Source organism: Stegodyphus dumicola, chromosome 8 (assembly GCF_044657685.1).
Source record: "Stegodyphus dumicola isolate Sdum_Otavi_A_Nest chromosome 8, ASM4465768v1".
Classification (NCBI taxonomy): Eukaryota; Metazoa; Arthropoda; class Arachnida; order Araneae; family Eresidae; genus Stegodyphus; species Stegodyphus dumicola.
Window position 1 is genome coordinate 99971938 of NC_140775.1, and position 23086 is coordinate 99995023.

At 32.4% G+C, this 23086-nt stretch overlaps 1 protein-coding gene across 2 annotated transcripts in view; it reads left to right on the top strand.

Moving 5' to 3' along the window:
* CAH1 (carbonic anhydrase 1) overlaps positions 1-23086 on the top strand; it is a 120323-nt gene that overhangs the window by 10167 nt on the left and 87070 nt on the right. The window contains exon 1 of one of the 2 annotated variants that reach the window (XM_085822175.1): positions 12446-12588. The exons of the other annotated variant lie outside the window; for it this stretch is intronic. The gene's annotated coding sequence lies outside the window, so the exon portion shown is untranslated. Of the gene's footprint in view, positions 1-12445; positions 12589-23086 lie in introns of those variants that run through there. 2 annotated transcript variants of the gene reach the window in all.

A 23086-nucleotide genomic window follows, 5' to 3' on the forward strand; every position in this document is an offset into this window, starting at 1 on the left:
ACTAAAAATCTAAAGAAACGATGTAATTTTGAAATTAAAGAGAGAAAGAAGAGAGTGAAAAGTACATTATTATCGTTTCATTACAAAAACGATATCAGGAACAGCTAAGCGAAAATTTTTAACAAACTGTTCTGTGATGAAAAGAGAAAGAACGTCTGTCAATAGCGATAGCTCTTAAGAAACATCGCTTATAAATCAGAAGGAGTTATGAATGTAGTTGTTCAACATGTAATAAAGAAAACGGTAGAAAAAAATGACTTTATAATACAGAAAAGTGGGGGACTAAAGAAAGAAATTTTTCAAATATCTTATTTCTATAATGCATTTTATTGATTTTGCCTTTCGACTCTTTTGCGACCATTTTTCTAACGTTTAATCTACTTTCTCACTCACAAAATCATATATACTAACAAACGCACAAATACACATTCTAATAACACGTAATGAATCTTAACATTTGTTCCTGTGTGAGATATTTTCTATCTATGGATATTTTCTATCTATGGTTCAAGAGATGGTAACTGTCACAGTTTTTTTTTTAATTAAAAGTTTTGAGAAATGAAAAAAAAGCTGTTTTGACTCAAATTTTAACAACTCGACTACTAAGAGAGTACTAGAAAAGACGCTCAAAACACTGGAATTAGAACATTATTGATTTTTTTTTTCCGTTTTTTAACTCTCCTACTAAAATTTTGTTAGTTAGATATTTGCCATTCTATTCATCAAATAATTTATAATGTTCCTCCATCTTAGAAATGGTACAATAGGTTTTTTTTTGTTGACTTTGTATTTACTTCGGCAAGAATTAAAATAAACAAGAATAATTTCTAAATTATGTTTATTATAAATTTTATCATGTATTAACATATTGCATCCTAATTTTAATTATAATTAAACTGTCTAATTTAAAAAGTTAACAAGGGCTTAGGTTAAGCTTTGCGAATAAGACCACTAAGCGCTGGCTCATCCTGGCTTCAGTATCGGAGGACCAAATTGAATTTAGGGTGCAAGTCTGTAAAAAGAGACTGATAGGTACAGCTTAAGTCTGGAAATCGTGGTGGTCTGATAAAATATTTCTCGAGATATTATGTAGTATACATAGATGAGGTAACCATTTAGATTAAATATGAGTCAACAGGTCGTGTTCTTGGTTCCTTTCTGCTGAGTATGGATGGCTAAGTAGTTTCGCGGTTTATGCCCTTAAACTTTAAATACAAGTCTTTCCTCAATGAATTTCTCCGCTAAGATATCTAATTCAGAATAATAGCCGTTTGCTGAGTCTTTTTACGTAAAATTATTTGTCTACATGTTATCAGGAATTACATTTATTTTGAAGAATGGTTTATTAAGAATCGATATACTTTAACTATTAATCTTATTTAATCTTCAAAATTCATTAATTCCTGATATTACATATACTATTTTAAGGTTATATTTTTCAAAAAAAAAAAAAAAAAAAAAAAAAAATCTCTATTTCTATTTTGGCTTGCTATGCTGATGATACTTTGATACTTTCTCACTCTTTAATAGCAACAAATATGATTTTAAAAATATGCTACTCCTTATGAATTGCTATGATTTTGCCATTCGGTTCGCCGCAAATGAAATTCAGTCTCTCAACTCTCTTCCTTTTCTGTCATATAATAAACTTAATTTCTGTGCTATAGTTTTCTCGTAATCTTTTCGGTTTGCCTCCTTTCTTGTACGAGATCTTGACAATGTGCTGAGAAAAACTGGCTTCATTTTTGTTATTACGTTTACTATATTCGTGTTTAATTTTCAGTAATCTTAGCAAGAATTTCAGTTATTTGACAGTTTTTGCTATTTAAAGAGGCTTTTTTCTTACTGCTATTAATAAAACTTTTAACTTTTTTTAACCGTTATAAACAATTATTCAACTAAAACCAACCACAACAATGCAGAATGTTTTAAAAGAATTTTATAACTTCGTAAACTGATGGAAATTTATTTAAAAAAAACTCCCTTGTTTAATTACTACCTTATCTTACGGCATAAAATATTTGTTCTCACTGAAGCAGTGGTAACCTGTGATTTCTCCTTTCAAATAGACAGGAAGTTTTTATAAAACAACACTAAGTTAAAACTGATTATTCCGTATTTTTATATAAATAAATAAATGTACTAGAAATCTATAATACGATGCAAGTTATGAACTAGGGTTGTCTGATACTAATACTGTGAGCTTATGTATCATTAAATTAATTTATCAACTAATTCAAACCAATTTTAGTCAGTATTTATAAACTTCATACTATACCAATAAACTGAAAGATATAATCATGAACTGAGTAATTTGAGAGAATCTCAAATCTTTTTTTGTATTCATTTTCCTTCTGCACTAAGTTTTGCATATATTTAGTATATCATTCCCCCTTTTTTAAATTTTCTGTGTCTTTCTTTACATCAGACGGATAAAATATTCTTTCAAACTTCATACGGTTACTTTTTGACGTTGGGTGAAGAATTTATGCTTTTTTAGTTTTGAATGCAAATTACTTTTGAGACAAATATTTATAGGCTATTCCCCTCACCTTATTTTTTTTTTTAATTTATTTTTTCCCATACTTTCATTCTGCGCTTGAAAACTTGTATATTGAATTCTTAATAAGCAACGCCTTATCATTCTCACAGATCATTTAAAAACCTTGTCTTGACTGCAGCGACCTCTAGTAATGAATAAATGTTTTGTCGAAGAATTGAATGAACGCCCACATCAGTTAATTTTGCAGGATTTATAATTTACATTACATTTCATCTCAAAGATTTCGAACTTCTATGCTGTCGTCATTTTTTTTTTATTTCTCGAGGTTACTTTTGCAGATGAAGTAAAGAATTCGAATTTATTCTTCTTTGTGGTGCAAGCGAAGAACTTAAATTAATTATCTAAGTCCCTCAAAGGCAAGTTAAGAACCTTTAAAGATTTCCAAAATTTTTGAAGTTTCTGACTTAACACTTGAAGAACTATGTCAAAAACGTAGCCTTTAATTTACTTGTTTTTTCTGAATAAATAATATCAGATAGTTACTTTAATGTATTTCGGAGATTAACTTCTATGCCGAATCTTGCTTGTTCAGAACTGAACCATTGCTCAGAATACAGATTCCGTCTGTTCAAGGAAATAACTGTCAAAGCGTTGTAATACCATTGAATAAACATACAAGAAATAAATATTTTAATATTCAAGTCTTTATATAGGCAGAATTTTGTTCTAAAATGTAAATGATCTTTTATTTTGGATAACAGCAAAATCTAAAACTTTATATCTGTCCTGAATGGAGGTGAGATTTAAAAACAATATCTTCTCACACGTCTACCTGGCCTTCTTCGCTTTCTAACCTCCTCCTAGAGTCGGAATGTGATGTATATGCCAAACGAATCTTCATTTATGCTGCGGTTTACATACAGCCCAGTTCCTAATTGCAGCCATACTGCATGGTGTATGTGGTCATGTGCAATAACATCAAACTTGAATCATTTGCATATCGGATCTCACTGTACGTATTTGCAAAGTTTTGCGATTGTACCTTTCTTCCTTCTTGGTGTGCTTTTTCGAGCGATCCTGAGTATATAATAAAGACTCTTATAAATACTAAGATTGTGCATTTTGACTTGAAATTTTAAAAAATGCTTACTTTGGCTAAACCATCATTTGTTCAATGTATGAAAGGCTATTTTGAATATTATGAAAAAGCAAAATAAGTTAGAACAAAATAACTAAAAAAATTCCGCACTTCAAACAAAATTTTTGTGTTATATCCTCTTTTATATCATTCCTATAAAATTGCAGCAAACAGAATAACTTAAAATAACTTGAACATTGCTTACAACTTTTGGCTTGATTTTTCTTGCAAATTTCTGAAAAGTGCGTGCTAATCGTTTGTAGATAAATTCAGTTCAAGAGCCTTTATAATTATGCAGAGTTTGAGTGAAATTTTTAAATATGAGGTCGTGTGCTACACTTATTAATATCTATTGCTGAGATTTGTGAGTAAAATTTGTTGCTACAGTTCGTGAACTATGTGATTAAGTACTGATTATGTTATGTCAAAGGAGATACCGGTGTTATCTGTTTTGAAAGTAATGCCTTCGAAAATAATTTTGAGAGAAATCGGTTCACATTTGCATTGCATATGGGAAAAAGATACGAATACATCAATGCGGTCAATCCATGTTACTGAGAGAAACGAAAATATCTTTTTATTTGCATGCGGGCACAGTTTCATTTTCTTCCTACTGAAATAATATTAAGAAAAAAATAATATTTCATTTACGCAGAACAATTTGCTCGATGCCTTTCTGTTAAATTAAAGTTAAATTGAGGCATAATTTTTATTGAAGTAAATAAAATGTGTAATAAAATAACATAATTTAACGCAGAGTGAAATAAAATAGTTAAAGCAATTGGGAAAAAAGCTTAAAAATTAATCAATAATAAATTTAATTTCATTTTGCCGAAAAAGGAGAGCAAAGAATTTAGATAATTTAAAATCTGGATCTGGAGTCCAGATAACTGAAGTTATACTGATAACTTTTATTTTAATACTTTTTGATAGAAAAAAGTTACTTTACTAAAAAGCCACTGCAGTTTTCCAATAAACAGTTTTTGTGCTTAATTTATGTTTCATGGCTCGTTTAGTATTAATTATAAGTGTTATTTACTATGAAACATTTCTTAAAACATTGGGTCTTTGAAGTAGCCCCTTCAATAAGATTCCAGCTATGTATTACTCGTCTGAAAACTGACTAATACAAACCCTCTAATCATTCGTCTTCTTCCATTCATTGCAAGGTACGGGCTTTCTCATATTCTTTTAGTTATTGAGTGATGTCCAATAAATATTTGACACGTTTGCATTGTGCGTCAAAAACAGCGTATTCACGTAGAAGTCTCCCGCAGCATAAGGTGTGTTTAGTTTCGCCCGTTTTGTAGAACATGTGGGTGCAAAGAACGGAATAAAAGATGTGAAGTGGCGTGCGATATCTACCGCATTGAATTTTTATTTTCCTCCTCATTAATACTTAATTAGAAGGTACTAGTGCTCCACAAAAATAATAATTGCAGTGATGTTACTGGGTCATCAAGAGATATAAAATAGGAAATACAGAAAACTAGGAGGGGATTATAACCTGAAAACTTTAGATTACAATTATATGTATACTAGAAACCCCGGCGGTCATACGAAATGACCGCTGTTCTAGATATTATAAATTGTAATCAAAATGATTTGTGCAAAGGTGTCTGCTAATTCAAACTGAATTAATCTGAATTAGTTTATTTACTGCACAAAATGAACTTTTGTTTAAAATGCAAAATACTTGATCCCACTCTGGCAAGAATACTAAATAACAAATATCCAAGAATACTAAATAACAGATTCCGTGGAATAAAGATATAATTACAGTTGTAAACCATTTCAAAAACAGATGATTGCCAATGCAAACAAATGTTCACGTTCCCCCTGACACTCTCAATTTGCGTTCAGCTTAAAACTCACCCCTGACAGGCTCAATTTGCGTTCGGCTGAAAATTCACTTTAAAATACAAAAACAGATTTAATAATTTTAAAAGAAAATGCATTTATTGGCAACATTGTACTTCATATCTAGTTTTGGCAACAATAAAAGAAAATTCTGAACTTGGATTTGAAAACCAAATGTATGAGAAACCACTGGGTAGTATAGCTACGCAAGCAACCAATAAACTATCGACGACAAACACTTAAGCCGCTTATGTATATACTACAAAAATAAACCATCCATTATTTTTAATTTTATGTCAATGAAATATTTTAATTTTATGTCTTTCATGAACTCTTGAATAGGCGACATAAAGTTGACCGTGTTCAAATGCAGGCTCAGGTAAAAAAAAAAAATTGCCAACAAGCTTAAGCGTTTCCTCCTGAGACTTATGGATGGTCATAGCAAAGGCAAATTTTACAGGAAATTGTCTACGTCTCAATTGAAACGCAAACCTGTGCAGTGGCAGCTTCACCCAATTGGCTAGTACAGTTACGCAAGCAACCAATAAACTATCAGCGATAAACAGGCACTTAAGCCGCATATATATATATATATGGGGTTAAGTAACATCATCTCCTCCGAAACGGCTGGCTCCCGGGCTTAGCGAAGCACATCGTTGGATTTCGCAGGTCCGTGGCACGCCATTTTGACCATTCGCGTCTTCGTGATACTTTAATTAGCCGAGATATTAATTAAAAACTAATTTTACCTTACTTTTCCCTACATTTTCGACTTTCTTTCTTGGGTTTTCCCTATTAGTGGGATTTGGCTAGGCGCTAAATTCTTTTTTCTCGAATATCTACGGAACGGTGCCGAGTTAAAATTCGAGACGCGTATCTTCGGATTCCAAAAAATTCTCCAAACCCATCGATAGCATTCTCATCTTCTAATCGGCTGAGATATTAATTAAAATCTACAGAAACATTAATTTCTGCGCTCATTTTTCCGAGTGACAACAATAAACTATCGGCGACACACACTTTAGCCTCAAGTTTCAAAATCAACTTTTTAAACAAGTCAGAGGATTGCCAATGGGCTTACATTCCAGCTCCTCGATCTGTAATATCTTTTTATTTATCAAAGAATTTAACTTCCAAAAAAATCTACAACCACAAGAGTTAAATTACTACAAACACACCTACAGATATAATGATGACCTTATTACAATTAATAATTTTGGTAAAACTGAACACTCCGAGATTTATCCAAATTGTCTTACACTTAATAAAACTAATAATTCACAAAATAGCATAGACTTTCTAGATCTTCAAATCATTAACTACAAAAAAATTTTACTTTTTGACAAAAACAAGAAACTTCAATTTCAATACTAACAAATTAATAAATTGGAACTCCAACATATCCAAAAAAGTAATTAACAATACAATAATTAATCAAATACAACGAATTAAAATTATATGCACACATACAATAGATTTACAACGCGAAAATTTTGCTCCTTATTAAAATTCTCAAAAATAATCTAATACCCATTCAATTTATCAACCATTGCCTTAAAAGAGCAGGCGTTAAATACTCACTCTAAATCATTTAACTGATAGGGATATGATAATTTGTTCCTAAACCTGAGAAGGCGGTATAAGTTGGATGACTATCAGTTGAAGGATTTGTATATAGTGTAATTACTCAGTTGTATATATTGTAAAAAGCTAATTGTCTTCAGACTTATACTGTTACTAAAAAAATGGGCCTATTTCATGACTTTAGTCTGTCTAATAGCTCTTGGACAGTGAAAATTCCTTTTTTCCTTTCTTAAATTCTTAATCATTGCGACACGACAATTAGCCAGAAATTAATTAATATCCATTCATTAATCTTAACAGACAGTTTCACTCAAATAAGAACTCCACATAATACATCCCTCAAGAATTCCGAGTCCCACCCACTACCATAAATTACTTCACCCAAGTCTTACCGACTGATATTATTCAAAGCCCCCACTGCCGCTAAGAATTTTCGGACACCCTACACTTGTGGGTCAGACACGAAGAGAACACTTTGCCAATTCCCCACTAGAAAGAATGTAAGTTACTTAATACCTTTTCTGGCCTTTATATCTTCATGTACATTCACTGTTCTTCTTATATTTTTTATATTATTTTTTTATTTGTTTTTACAAAGTTTTCATTATTTATCTTATTTTGTAATCTTCTATGTTTATTTCAACTTTACTTTGAATTCTATTTCATAATGACAATTTCCAATGTTTAATTTTTACAAATAATATAGAACTCAAATGCATAAACATGAGGGTGTCGGGGATGGTTACTTGAGTTTTTTCGGATTTTTTTCGGATTTCTCTACAGAAATTGCTTTTTACTCCAAATTGAATTGGCTAAAATGCTTCATAAGAATAAGTTCTTTGAGTATCAGCATTGGTTCGTAATCCCTTCTATTCGCGGAAATATTTGGCCTGACTAGAATTGCCGGTTTGGCTTTACCTTATAACTCGAGTAAAGACGAAACACCTTCGTATTTACGTATTTTTATTAATTATTGTTCATTGAGCGGGAGTTGGTTTGTTCCCCTTGAAAAGTCAACTAATTTCCAATCAATGACTATGATTACATGTTTTTAATTTAAATTTTCCTTTTACAATTGGAATTTTTGTTCTTCATAATGATTTAATTCCAGTCCTCGTTAAAACATAAGACGCTTAAGAATCATAAAAATTAATAATAATAATAGCTATTTGAAAATTTCTATAGTCTAATACTTTACCTTTGCCATTAAAAATTTCAAAAGATTAATCAATTAAAAAAATTAATAAAAATCATATAATTATAAAGAAACTCCAGTTTGATCTTAGTATGCAGATATCGGTTTAAGAGTTAAAAAAGTTTTAAGCTAAGCACTTTCAAAAATTTCCCTCTCCCCCTCCCCACAGCAAAAAAAAAAAAAAAAAAAAAAAAAAAAAAAAACTCTCATGCGAGCAAATGACAGAATCAAATATTAAAAAGCATATTTCTATGATAGTATTTAAATTATTAAATTCATACCACATTAAGATTTTGTGCATTTATTTAATTAAAAAATATTTATTTAAGATGTGCCTTTTTCCCCCTTCTTCTTTTTCCCTATATCGCATGAGCACGAAGCTTGTGACGAATATATCTGTCGAATGGCAATACTCTTTAAACAACCAGGATATGAAATTTTTTGAATCAAAATAATAAAAACATATTCGAAGTGTAAAATCGGAAAAATGAAAAAAGATTTCTTAAACTTCGCGAATAAGCGATTTAAAAAAAACTTCGGTTTCTTAAATCATTTATTTGGGAAAGTTGTATTATCACTCATTTAAGAAATTATTCCATACCAGTTTCCTAACATGGGGTTACAAACGTTATTTTTTAAGTTGCAGCAAAGCTTCAGATGTTTATCAGAACTATCAGTTGGGTATTATAGGTAAAAATCAAGCGCAATTTAATTCGGTTAAATACTTTATCCAAAAAGTAAAGTTTCAAATTATTAAAAAATGATTTTATTACATTTTAGTCATTGAGTTTGTTATTCAATATTAGCCGAACAAAACCGGAAAGTTAAATTAAATATCTAATTTTTGCCAAATGACTTACGACTGAAATCTTATGTTTGATTTCTGACGCGTGAGGCTTCGTAAAAACTAAATTAAACATTTCATATCTTATCAGTGGCAACACTACAGTCTGTTACTTTAAAATAGGCATTTCAACCGGTCCATGATTTCAACGTTGTTACGTCACTATCGTGATTTGTGATCATAACGTGTGATTCGTCATCACCAGTTAAAGGGGACTAAGGGAATTTTGCCAATTAGAGAACATGACCATCTTCCGTAGCAGTCATTACCATGGTTATGAAACAAAGCAGAAGGTAAGAAATAGCCATGAAGTGTCTATTTTAAAATAGCAGACTATAGTTCAGATGCTTGTTTGATAAATGCCACTTCTAATTTCAGTTTCAAGACATGAACGTGTCTGCGGATTTAATTTTCTCAAGGCAAGGCTTTATAGGCAGACTGCAAACAATATCGATACTTCGAAATGTAATAAATATAGGAAAGGCGTACTCAGTCTGATTACGGAATAAAATCAGGGACTTTAACATATGATAGTGGCTAAAATTCCGAATTTCACTCTAAGCAGAAATTATTCATAGCTAGCAGATGGCTTCAGTAGCTTAGCCTGTGATAGAAGACTTACCTCATAGAATAAATAAAATATTTATTAAACAACCTAGCAGCAGTCCAAACCCTGCAGAGGCGCCCGACTCTAATATGAACTCTTCTCTTTCAAGAATAAAGGCTCTTGAAACGAAAAATCATATTATTTTAGTTGTTGGATTAGTGGTTTGATTGTTTAAAAAGATTGATCAGATAGCAGCCTAAGCACCCTCTTTTAAAAATCAATCGCATACTCTTCTAATTCGTACTTTTTGACGTCTAAAAAGTAAGGAAAGAAAGGAAATATCCTCAGTTCATTTTCAAGAGTGACTTGGAGCTGTTATCGGATTAGTTTTGCTGACTGGCTAGAAAATATCCGATGCTGATCTCACTTTCTTCAATGATGCCCTTAATTTCATCTTTTCCGACTCATTTTTTAGTTCATTTCTCTCCCTTCTTATCAAAACGTTTTCAATGAGTGAAATATAAACTCATTTTCTACAGAAGTCGTTTTATATGCTCCATAATGTTTATTTCTTAGAGCCTTATATGATCCACCTATGTTAATGATATCTTCAAATTTTGTCCAAGCAGTAGTTATTAAAGTCACTTAATGCATCATCGACAGTAGCGTAGGCAAGGTAATATGACAAATAAATAAATAAATAAATATTTTTAGTTAGTCTTTAAGTTGTCATTTTTATTGGATAATTTTAATCGAATTATTAAAAAGTATATTTTATGATACAACGAATTATTGCATTCCCCCCATGCGCGTTCTCGTGATGTTACTAGTAACACGTACGCTAGCGATCGGAAGATATGGATTTCGAATTACGGTAAAGGCATAGCTGATTTTTTTTTATGTTTCTTATTTCAAAAACCCAATAGTTCTAGAACAGAAAGCATATTTTTAATTTAAAAATAAATGTAATTTTTTTTAATTATTTCTAGAGCATGTTGCCCATGACGCGGGTGCTCGAAATAAGTTTTAGAAAACTGACGTGACCTTTTAGCAGTTTTGTGACATGAAGATAAGCTATTTTCGGCGGTGCTTCATTTACATGAAAATAAACAATTCAGAAAGAGTTTCAAATTATTATGACTTCTGCGTGAATATGCGGAAATGCAGCTGGATAATTATGCAGATAATCATAAATCTAAAAAGCATAGCTAAAATATGCAGTTAGAAGTTCCTTTAAATTTTTAAAACTATTATTTTACAATTAGGATTTTTGAATAATATAAAGAGCTGCTTAGAGAAATGTTAAGAAAAGATAATGTTGAAATTCTCAAGAGAAACTGCAACAAATTGCAATACTTGTCTTCTTGATAGCAGCCTTTATGTAATTCATATTCTGTACGAGTGCTCATTGTTTAATATGTGTAGGTACAAAGGAGTTTAAACTACACTTTATGTAATGCAATACAGAAAGAGAGCCAGACGATTTGGGATCATTGGAATTTACAAAATGGCAACCGTGGGATTACAGACCATTAGAATTTACAAAAAGACAGCCATTCGATTTGAAAAAGACAGTTATACGATGATAAAAAGATAGCCATACGATTAGAGGAAAACATTAACAGGAAAACTCAACTTTCCCTTCCGCAATTTGAACTACTGATCTTCCAATTGTTTGTAGGACATACTAACTACTTACACCCCGACAGCATCCATGGAAGAATGCGGTAGTTCTTTGCACATGTCCCTTTTATAAAGGCAACTTCCTAAAATACCTTAATTATGCATTAATCAAAATCCTATGTGATTTTCAAACACTCCATCATACTGCATTCCTGAAATAAGCGATTTCTTTTATCCCTAAGTTTTAGAAAATGCTCGCTTAAATTCAGTGCTTATGGTACTTTTTGAGCCATCTGTAGCTAAGCAGTTTACGTCGTTGAGCTTTTACTAACTTTATGGAAATTTATGTGAGAATTTTTTCTAATTATATATGAATTGATACTGATGCCCTTACCAAATTTCGTATGATTTGCACTGACTTACGGACAATTAGTTAAGTTGTACAAAGTTGAGTATGATACGCATGACATTTATTTCTTATTTAAATTAAATAATTATCGCACTGGTGGGACTATTAAGACAGTCTCCCACCTGAGAGCTACCTGACCCATTTGCTTTATAAAGCAAAAAATAGCTTTTACATAAGACAGTTTCAAATATATTGCTTGATATATTTAAGTCTCAAGAAGAAAAATTAAATAGAACAACCTGTCTTGAGGTTTAATTCAAAATATATTTTCTTGCCACATGAAAAGTATGAAATAAGCAATAAATTTTTATAATATTTTTTTAAACATTAGTTTGCTTATCTAAAAAGAAAAAAGATTTTTACAAAAGCTTTAAAAACGTTTTACATTCTGTACAACACAATGTTTTGATACTTAACAGAACAATTAAGGCTTGAAAAAAATATTAACCCAAAAAATTTATAAAAATTTTAGTTTTTCAAAAAATAATAGATGATTCGCTTTTATCAAAAAATTAACTTTTGCTGCTTAAAAATCATATGTTTTTATAAACTATAGAAAGTATAAAAATATTTTAATCATATATCATTAATGTTCTTTTAATCTATTAGAAATGCATACTTGTAACTCTTGATGATACAGCTTTCAATATTTCAATAGCACATTCCAGTAGCATCGTTTTAATAAAATGCTTACTCACTACAAAATGCTAAAATGCATGCACGTGTTGAAGCATTAACGCTCGCGATTTTGTCTTCTGTAATTTTCCTGCAACGTAAATGGAAGTGGGGTCCAAATGATTCATTAGCTTATGCACATCCGCTTCCTCAGTAAACTCAGTGCTAAACTTTTGGGCTGAGAGGAAAGACATCCTGCACGATCTCTAAGTAAGCATTTTGCATTGTTATTTGTGCACAATCTAAGTAATTCTCTTGATAATTTCTTTAGATGTTTTCCTAAATAACAAAGATAAATATCTTTTTTAAAATTCATCATATGGCTCTATAATGACTAATATCTTTGGCTTGTTTTATAAACATATGCATCTCGCTGATGTTTTTGTAAACATTCCGAGAAAAATGGCAGTCCGAAACTAATGTTTTTATGTAAGACAGGAAAAAGGTGAAATAATATTCTTTTTGAAGCTAAATAAGTTTAAATATGTATAATTCCGGTACTATTCGGTTTCGAGGGCCGTTAAAAAATTGCAGCGAAAATGTACGTGCAAAAGCGCCAAATCTAGCAACCGCGCCCATTTAACAGCGCGCCAAATCTAGCGTGCGATCTGATTTCAGATTGCTTAAGTTTGTATAGTTCTATATTTCTTAAGACGCTATTGAAATACTAGTTTAATTTTTAAATCCTTTTTTGATATCCTATGGACTTAACAATTTGGGAATTGCCCATGACGAAAACTCGGCAATAGAATTTTTGGTAAAGTGCAGAGTCACCCACTGCTTGATGAGTTTTTAAGAATTGTACATACTCGGTATCCATGTGCACATCGACCTATTTTTACTTTAAAAAAATCCTAGAATTGCACAAAAATGGCACTTCGCACACCCTTGACTTTATCTATGAGCACATTGACCTATTTTCACTTAAAAAGTAAAAGAAAATTGACAAAACCCCAATTGTTTTTACCCTTGTAAAAAGCGGCAAACAAATAAGTGAGCGATTCTGCACTTTACCGAGAATATTTTCAAAGAAAAGGCATCATTCATTATAGAAAATTACGTTTTAACAACCAACGAGATGAAATTATGCTTTAGCGATAAGTCGGTAGCGTAATAGCGATGCAGAAATCCATTCAGTTATGTTTAGCAATTTTTATATAAATTATAAAAATGATCTGAAATAGTTATTTACTCTTATGCTTCCATTCAGTCATGTTTAGCCTTTTTCATATAAATTATAATAATAAAAAAGTATTATATGAAATTAACCTTTCATCTAAATTAAAACATCAATCTCAAATAGTTATTTACTATTATACTTCCTTTCTTGCCGCAATTATTAGGGTTTTCGGAATTATTTTTGGCAGCATTGGCATCAACAATAGTTTGGCGATTTTTTACTGCCCTCAAAACCGAATAGTACCATAATTCCTTTTAAACGTCTTTGTCTTTAAAAAGTTTCAGAGTCATATTTTCTTAAAAGCAATTTTAGAGTCAAAATTTTATTGTTGTCCGGAGCTTACATTAAATATTTAGTCTATGCACTTTTGTACATATGTTAAATTTGATATAATTTTTAAATTTTTGATTATTGTATTTTAACTGTTCTTAAATTAACATTTCCCCTGCTGCCTTTTGATTTAACTAAAAAGTGTTATAAATCTCTAATTTGAAAATTCAATAACAACTTAAGTAATTGCTAAAAATTGGATCTAAACGTCACATTATATATCTTTTTTGTTTTACATGCATATAACGCAACTATACTGTAAAATTCTGCTAGTTTGTTGAGATTCTTAAATGTAATTTAAAATAAACTATCTCGGTATTAAAAACAAAGTAATTTAAAAACAACTTCACATTCTTTTTTCAACAAATAAATGTATAATTATTAAATAGTTATAACTATGTATTTTGAATTGATTTATATGTTATTGCTATGTAGTTAATAGGTGGTAATCAAGATTCAGTATATTCAAGAAAGATGGATGCATTTCTTTAAGCATTAGGACTACATCTGCGCTTCCGAATTTCCGAGTATTTCTGAACAAGGTAGAGAATTTTTATGAGAGACGGCTCAATATTGGACTGAGACAACTCTATGAAAATAGAATCTAATGTTTAACAAGGTCCCGTCGAATGAAAATTTGGTTTAAGGATAAAATATTTAAAAAATGTATTCAGATTACACTGTTTTAGTTTAAGGCACTTAGGAAAATGAAAGAGAAAAGAGCTATTTTAATATTATTGGCCGTATGCGATTAAAAAGAAATTTGTGACGGTGTTAAGAACATGTTATGTCTATTCTGTTGCTTCCGAATTCCTTGAAATTCTGTTGTTCCAGCGTTAACATTTCTTGTAATCTCTTTATTCATATGTTCTTAATTGCGTATTATGTAACTCATACGCCCTAAATTTTAATAAATAATGGAAGTGCAATTGGACTATACCCATTTACTCATAGGAAACATTGGTTGTCCTTTTGCACTTCTACATGAACATGAACATGTTGTCCCAATGCAGTTCATAACTCGGCAATCCATTTCATTTTAGTCACATATGAGGAAGAATATTATGACGATTAAATATATTTTTCTTTTAATTTTTATTTAGTGCATTTAAATAAAACATAAGAGTTATTATGCAATTAAAATTATTCCTTCTAATCAGCGTACTAACGAAGACACAGTTCATTCAAAGTTTTTCGATTTATTCAATAGCCTAAGATTAATTAAATAATGCAGTTAAAATTTTATGTAATACAATTAAAATTTTGTTGAATTAAAAAATTGATCTCATCATTACTTGAAATCTTGATGCTTCAAAAGTGGAAGATTAAATATTTAATTTAAAAATTCATCGTTTTAGTGACTAGAAGACTGCTGAAAGAAATCGAATTATTTTTGAAAAATTGCCAAATTCGGCAAGTTATGCTAGTGCAGGTATAGAAAGTCTGCTATGATTAGTTTAATCTTTAAGCGAAGATATGCGAAAAAAATTTAAGGCTTTATTTATTTTTTTAACTACAATAAATTTTGAAAACATTTCTGTGGAATATTGTTCTATCACAAGCAAATGGTATGCGTGAAATATTTTAAGAAAATCATCTCAGAAGAAAGAGGTCAAAAATGAATTTCTAAGTTTGATTTAAGGAAACACACCGCGAAAAACCCAAGCTAAGTGAATACTTGTAAGAAATTCGTCATGCTTTAATTAATTAAAAGTTCTATAAGTGAGAGTATGGAATTCGCCAAGGTATATGGGAGTATGGAATTTGCCAAGGTATATGCGAGCGAATTTTTAGTCTTATGTCATTTAACGTTGACCCTTACCAACTTAAATTTAACTTTGAGAGCAACTTTAAACAGAAGCTGCAGAACAAAGTGTGCTTGTATTTGCTGTTAGTGATTCCACGTTATGCAAAACAATATCTATGATTAAATGTGTAGTTCAGCCACGTGTTTTTATTGAAAATTTTCATTGTCTCCATAAATTCTATGGAGTTAGTCTGGAATATCTTTTTATAAAGTAATTAAAGTGTAATGAATATATTAGTATTTAGAATTTAGGAAACAAAATAAACAGATTTTTTTTTTAGAACGGTTTTCATCCATAGTTTTGAAACTATCATAAATCTTGGAACACTGTTTTAAGGCTTTGTACTAGATGTACTATACATCTAAGGTCGAATTTAAGCGAGTAAATCCCGTAGTTACCGTTTGTTGAAGGTTTTTTCATGCCTTACTAAAGCTTTGGTGTATATTTTACTAATATTTAATATGTTAACCTTTGTCATTGGAAGTGAAGTGTATCAACAAGTTCTTTTTTCCTGAAAAAAAAACAGCAACAGAAAGTGCAGTTACGGAATACCGTTCAACTATGACGTGATTAGTAAGGTCAGAAAGTATTTCTGTATAAATAACTCTCCGGACCAGTTAACTTTCTGGGTGTCCGCAATGAGCCGCATGTATGCGGACACATATCGCTGAATAATTGGGTTACGGGTACGGTTTCGGTGGTTTTCACCGATCAAGCGATTCTTAATTTTTTTTTTTTTTTTCTCATTTGCATGACACCAGTAATCAGAACTAAGAAGTGTGACTGGCAACAAAGCGTGTCTGAGAACATGCACGTGCTTATGGCAGAAAGGGTTCCGACATGTATTGCTATACAATTTTGAGGCCAAAATAATAATAAAAAGGGAGAAGAAAATGAATTAGAAATTTTGAGAATTAGACGGTAATTTGAATATCATAATAGTTGAGAAGAGATTACATAATTTAAGCTTGTTTTTGCATAGCAGTTTGTTTTTGAGAACATATCAGCATTTACAAAAACTAATACTTTAATATTATCCTTATTTTTAATAAACTTCTTCAGAAATATTTCAAGTAAATTTCTTACTGTGTTAATCTCTTGTTCGTAGAAGAAATATAATTTTTCACTTTGATACATTGATTTTATGTCATTTTTTAAATTTACTATCTTTGTCGCCCTCAAAAAAAATTCAGTTTGAAAATTTTATTCAGTCTGGGACTTCAAAAAGGAGTTGACCATAAAAAGATTAAAAGGTAACATAAAAATTCCCCTCACCAATCATAAACAAAAGTAGCATCTGCTTTTGCCAACTCAAGAAATTAAATTCTTACTGTTGAATTAAGTTAAAATTTAACTCAAAAATTATTTTGATTCTAAGATGTCCATTTGTTTCGGTATTCCCTTTTATTTTGAAAGCAAAGTGGTACAAACAGATAAATAACGAGTTATTAAAATATACATTATCTTTCGAATAAAACTGAGAACAGAAACGCAAACAAAAGTCTGCAATCTATTTATTATTGTAACATTCATTATAAAATATTAGATTTAGTTCTAGATGCAGATAAGATATGTAAGAAACGTAGATGATATGATACAACAGAAACAGAGTTGTTAATTTTGAAATCGACCATCTTTAAAGTATTAGAAACTTATTTTATTTATGTCGCTCATGCTAAAACTCAGATTTATTGCAAAATATTGCCAAGAAGTCTAAGCAAAATGACTTTTTATATGATTAATTTAAACTGCATTGAATTAGGCACGTTTATACTATTGAGGATAAATGACAGAACCTATGCGTCAGCAATTAACAACAAAGTCTATTTATGGCCGGCTAGACTGAATCGCAAAGTGAAAATAATAATTATCTTCAGAAGGTAGTGTGAATTAAAAAGGAACTGGAAAACTTTGGAATTCCATGAACTATGCATTTCAGCAATATACGCTGTATATTGCTGAAATGCATACCAACAGAGAACCATAAAAAAAAAAAAATTATTCTCTCTTTTAAAAACTAAAACGATACCATAAAAAAACAAAAATAACTTAAATAATTTCATCTAGTAAAATTATTTAAATCAAACGAAAAAAGGGAAAACTACATGTAATGATGGAAAAGTATATACTATTTCATTAAATTTAACTTTAAAATAGAATAACTTTGAAAATATTTTTGAATAATTGTGTATATGCATGAGAATTGAAAAGAAGTTCTGTAATTGAAGTATATATTCGCATCACAGTTCTTATCATTTATTAATGCTAACGGTGTAAATACAAATTAAGTGACTAATCTTCACAAAAATAAATATTCTGCATGTAAACAGCAGCAATTTTTTTATAAATATTATCATAGAAATAATCTTCCGGAGCGACATTGTAAAAGACTGCTGTTTTCACTTTCATATATGGAAACAGTGGCAAAACGAACAGGAAGTGTATATCTTCTTAAAAATCCTTTTAATAAAAAAAAAAAAAAATAATAAATAAAAAAAAAATTTTTAAAAAAATCTGAAATGTTTCAGATTTTAAATTACGTCCAAAGGGGCGTTTTTTAACATTTTGTGTGTTACCTTTCTTTATTAAATATCATGTTCCTCGCACTTAAACCATAAGATCCAGTGCAACAGCAATATCGTAAAATAGTTTTAAAACGAGCATATCTTTATAATTTCCGATACAGAGACTCACGCGCTGGAGATAAAAATGTTTTTTCTGCACAACGTTGCCATTGCTCGCTTTGAAATACTTGAGTTTGTTAATCAAAAATTCGTCAAAGTTTTAAAAAATAGGAAATCGATCATAAAACAAATTTCAAATTTCAAATTTGGTCTTCCACATGCTCATATTCGTTGGAGGATTACGTTATTCAAAATTCGATGACTCTATGTACCGTTGTTTTATCACAATACGAGAAATATACATACATTTATGCAGATTTTTCATTATTTAATTTCTTCAAATATAATGCAGGACTCTAACATTTTGTGGCAACAGTTTGAAAAGTGAACCGACATTTATGAGTCCGACGCAAAATGCCAAAACGAAACTAATAGTCCTTCGGGATTCAAATCCCTTTGGACTAATTAGCATGTTAAGTACATTTTAATGCATGCAATAATAACCATTATATTGGTTTGCTGTGTTGCATCGATAAACAGTGTAGTATTATAATATAGGAGATAAATAAAAAGAAAGAAAGAAACGAGTATACCGTACGGAAGCTTTGTTCTGCACGGCACATTCTAGGCGAAATGAAAAAACGACAACTAAGAGTTCTAAAATTAAAAATGAATAAAAATACAAAACTAAATTCGAATTTGAATATTTCTTATAACAGTCTGACACCTAGAAGAATTTTTTTATTAAAATTTTGAAAAGTTAAAAATATATAAAAATTTTAAAAATATTGTTACGAATTTGGTATTTAAAAAGCTAATATTAGTTCAATTATAAATTAATTGGTTTTATTTCTCGCGCAGTGCAGCGCGTGACGAATATTAAAAGAAAGCTAAGCCGGAAAATTGAAAATACAAGAGCGCGTGCATTAAATAAATAAATAACTCTTTTTCATTTCGAGAAAGTACTGGAAAATTCTAGCGCGTGATTTTAAAATGTTATAAAAGGAGGAAAACATCTCAGTTCGTAGTAGTTGCTTAGTTTGTTGTTGTTTAGAAAACTACTGTTGTTGATTGTAGCGAATTCGCGGATTAGCGTTCTTTAGCTGTTTTGAATTACGTTCTATTGGACATTTGAGTAGTTAAAAGAAAACTACTGTGAGATATTGCAATACTGCGTGATAATTTGAGAAAATTTAAGCATTTTTGTTGTGATAATAATAAATTTTTGTTCATTTTTTTTCATCGGACTTGTGCATTCATTTCATAACGAACCCGTACGCACGCAACAATTTTTGGTGTCAGAAGTGGGATTTGAATGCCAATAACAAGAGCGATGGAAGAACAATTCAGGCAAATGATGACTGCATTTGCTGCTTTCCAAGAAAAGATGGAAGGGGCCGTCAAATCCGTTAAGGAAGAAATGAAATTGGGCCAGGAATCCGTTAAGGAAGAAATGAAATTGGGCCAGGAATCCTTTAAGGAAGAAATGAAATTGGGCCAGGAATCCGTTAAGGACGAAATGAAAGCCGTTCAAGCTGGTCAAGAAAAGATTGAAGCATGTCAAAAAGAAATGAAAAGAGAAATTACCTGCATAATAGAAAATAAATTTGAAGCTATGGAAGGCAGAATTGACACAGTTGAAAATAAAGTTGGACAAATTGAAGAAAAAGTTTCTTTCGTAAAAGATCAAATTGAAGAAAGAGTTTCTTCGGTGAAAGAAGAAATAGAAAAAAAGTTTCTTCTGTAAAAGAACATATAGAAGGGAGAGTTTCGGCTGTGGAGGAACGAATTGAAGGAAGAGTTTGTGCCGTCCAACACCAAATCGAACAACAAATTGATGAGAGAGTTTCTGCAGTTGCCAAAGAAATGGAAACGTTAAAGAAATTCGTAGCGACGGCAGGGAGCAAGAATGATGATTTTAAATTCTTACCGATGCCTGCTCGTCCATTTCTGAAGCTATCCACATATGATGGGAAGACATCCTGGCAAGTGTACAAGACCCACTTTTCTATCGTTGCGGATGCGAATGGATGGGATTCCCAAGCTAAGGCCTGTCATCTCGCCCCTTCTTTAAGAGCCGACGCAGCGGATATCCTTCAGACTCTTCCCGAAAACAAAAGGTTAGATTTCGAAGCTCTGTCCGGCGCTTTGGAGCTGCGCTTTGGCGAGAAATGTTTAAAAGACTACAGCAGGCTTCAATTAAAATCCCGTCAACAGAAGCCCACTGAATCACTTCAGGAGCTCGCCACGGATGTTGAAAGGCTGTCACATCACGCCTTTTCGGAGTGCCCAACAGAAACAAGGGAAATCCTGTCCCTGCAATATTTCATCGATGGCATCCGGGATACTGAAATACAAAAAGCTCTACGAATGGCGGATGTAAAAGATTTAAAAAGCGCTCTAGTGTACGCCATGAAATTCGAGGCAGCCCAGCAAGCCACTCGTCGAGACCGCCACCCAGTCAGAGCTGCTCAAGTCCAGGAGCCAGGGGATCAAGTCACCGCTCGTCTAGACGATTTAACTAGACAACTGAACGCCTTGAGACGGAATATTGGTGAGAAGAAACCGACCGTTAAGTGCTGGAACTGCGGTGCTGAAGGACACATACGACGAAACTGCAGAATACCCCAGGGTACGGATGTTAAGACCGCTTCTAACAAGCAGCAGAGAAACTAATTAGTGGCCATCTCGCGGGGCGGAGGTTGCCAGATAATGAAAAGCCCCTGTTTAAAGCGCTTCAGATTTCTGCAGTGAGAGGCGGCAGTAATGGACTTTTCATAATAGGACATATTAACGGAGTCCCCTGCAATATGACGATAGACACAGGAGCCAACGTTACCATCATCCGAAAAGATTTGGCTCAACAACTGGAAAGCAAACTTATCTGGACGCCGCCCTGCGTTACCCTACAGACTGTGTCCGGTGAGAAGATCGACATCAATGGGAAAGTAAATGTTAACATCACGTTTGGAAGTGCCGCTTACCATCACACGGCATATGTAGCAGAGATCACTGATTCTTGCATACTCGGATTGGACTTTCTAAGGAAATACAATTTTTCCTTGGACTTTAAAAATAACGAATTGCATTCTGCGTCTGAGGACATAACGTTATTTGGAATTAATAATGAAGAAGTTAAATCTGTCCACAGAATCATAGCACAAGACAATATCACAATACCGGCAAGAACAGAAATTTTACTCCCTGGATCTATAGCCGAAAACAGAGATTTCCGCTACGGCATCATAGAATATCCCAATAACTGTAATAGCCCGAAAGGAGTACTAGTAGCCTCAACACTCGTCGACCTATCGAGAATGGTTATCCCGGTGAGAGTTGCCAATGTAACTGAGAAGGCGAGAGTTATTAAGAAAGGCGACGTGGTTGCAGCATGTACTCCAGTAACCAGCGTTGAAAGAAAGAGCAATATCCAAGAATCCGTGTCCTCATCAGAGAGCATTACATCGGAGTTATTGCAGAATGCGCAATTGAACGATGAAGAGAAGAATGCTGCCGATCGCGTCATCAAAGATCTTCAAGTTGTTTTCTCCTGCTCGTCTTCTGACGTGGGTCGAACTAGTTTGACACAACATAGAATAGATACCGGCGATCATCCCCCGATCAAGCAACATCCAAGACGTCTACCGTTTGCTAAACAGGAAGAGGTGCGAACACTGTTAAAAGATATGGAAGAAGGCGATGTCATCGAGCCTTCAGCGAGTCCATGGGCATCTCCCATCGTTCTCGTCAGAAAGAAAGACGGCTCAACAAGATTTTGCGTTGACTATCGCCGGTTGAATGAGGTTACGAAGAAAGACAGTTACCCTCTTCCTAGAATTGACGACATTTTAGACACTCTTTCTGGAAGCAAGTGGTTCTCAACACTTGATTTAAAGAGTGGGTATTGGCAGGTAGAAATACAGCCTGAAGACCGAGAAAAGACGGCATTTACTACGGGACAAGGGCTTTGGCAATTCAAGGTGATGCCGTTTGGACTGTGTAATGCGCCGGCAACATTCGAACGTCTTATGGAGACTGTTTTGAAAGGTCTTTCCTACGAAGCCTGCCTGATATACCTGGACGACATCATCATCGTCGGAAAGAGTTTTGAAGAACATTTAGAAAATCTTAGGAAGGTGCTTCAGAAACTGAAAGAAGCCAATCTGAAGCTGAGTCCCGCTAAATGCAAATTGTTCCGAAAGGAAGTGACTTACCTGGGACATGTCATCTCTGCAGAAGGTGTGCGCACGGATCCTGAAAAGGTATCAGCGGTTAAATCCTGGAAACGACCTGAAAATGTCCATCAGCTGAGAAGCTTCCTAGGGCTTTGCACCTACTATAGGAGATTCGTGAAGGACTTTTCTTCCATCGCAAGACCCCTTCACAAGCTGACAGAGAGCAAGCAAAGATTCTTGTGGACAAAAGAATGCGAGGATGCATTTAACAACTTAAAGGAGGCTTTAACATCTGCTCCAATCCTGACGTATCCTCAGCTCGACCGACCATTTATTTTTGACACCGACGCGAGCAATGAAAGTGTCGGTGCTGTTTTGTCCCAAGAAATAGACGGCCAAGAACGTGTAGTGGCCTACTGGAGCAAGTGCCTGTCTAAACCGGAGAGGAATTATTGTGTCACCAGGAAAGAGTTGCTCGCCATAGTCAAAGCCGTAGAACAGTTCCATCACTATCTATATGGCAGAAAATTCCTGCTCCGCACCGATCATGCATCATTGACCTGGCTTTTAAATTTCAAGAATCCTGAGGGT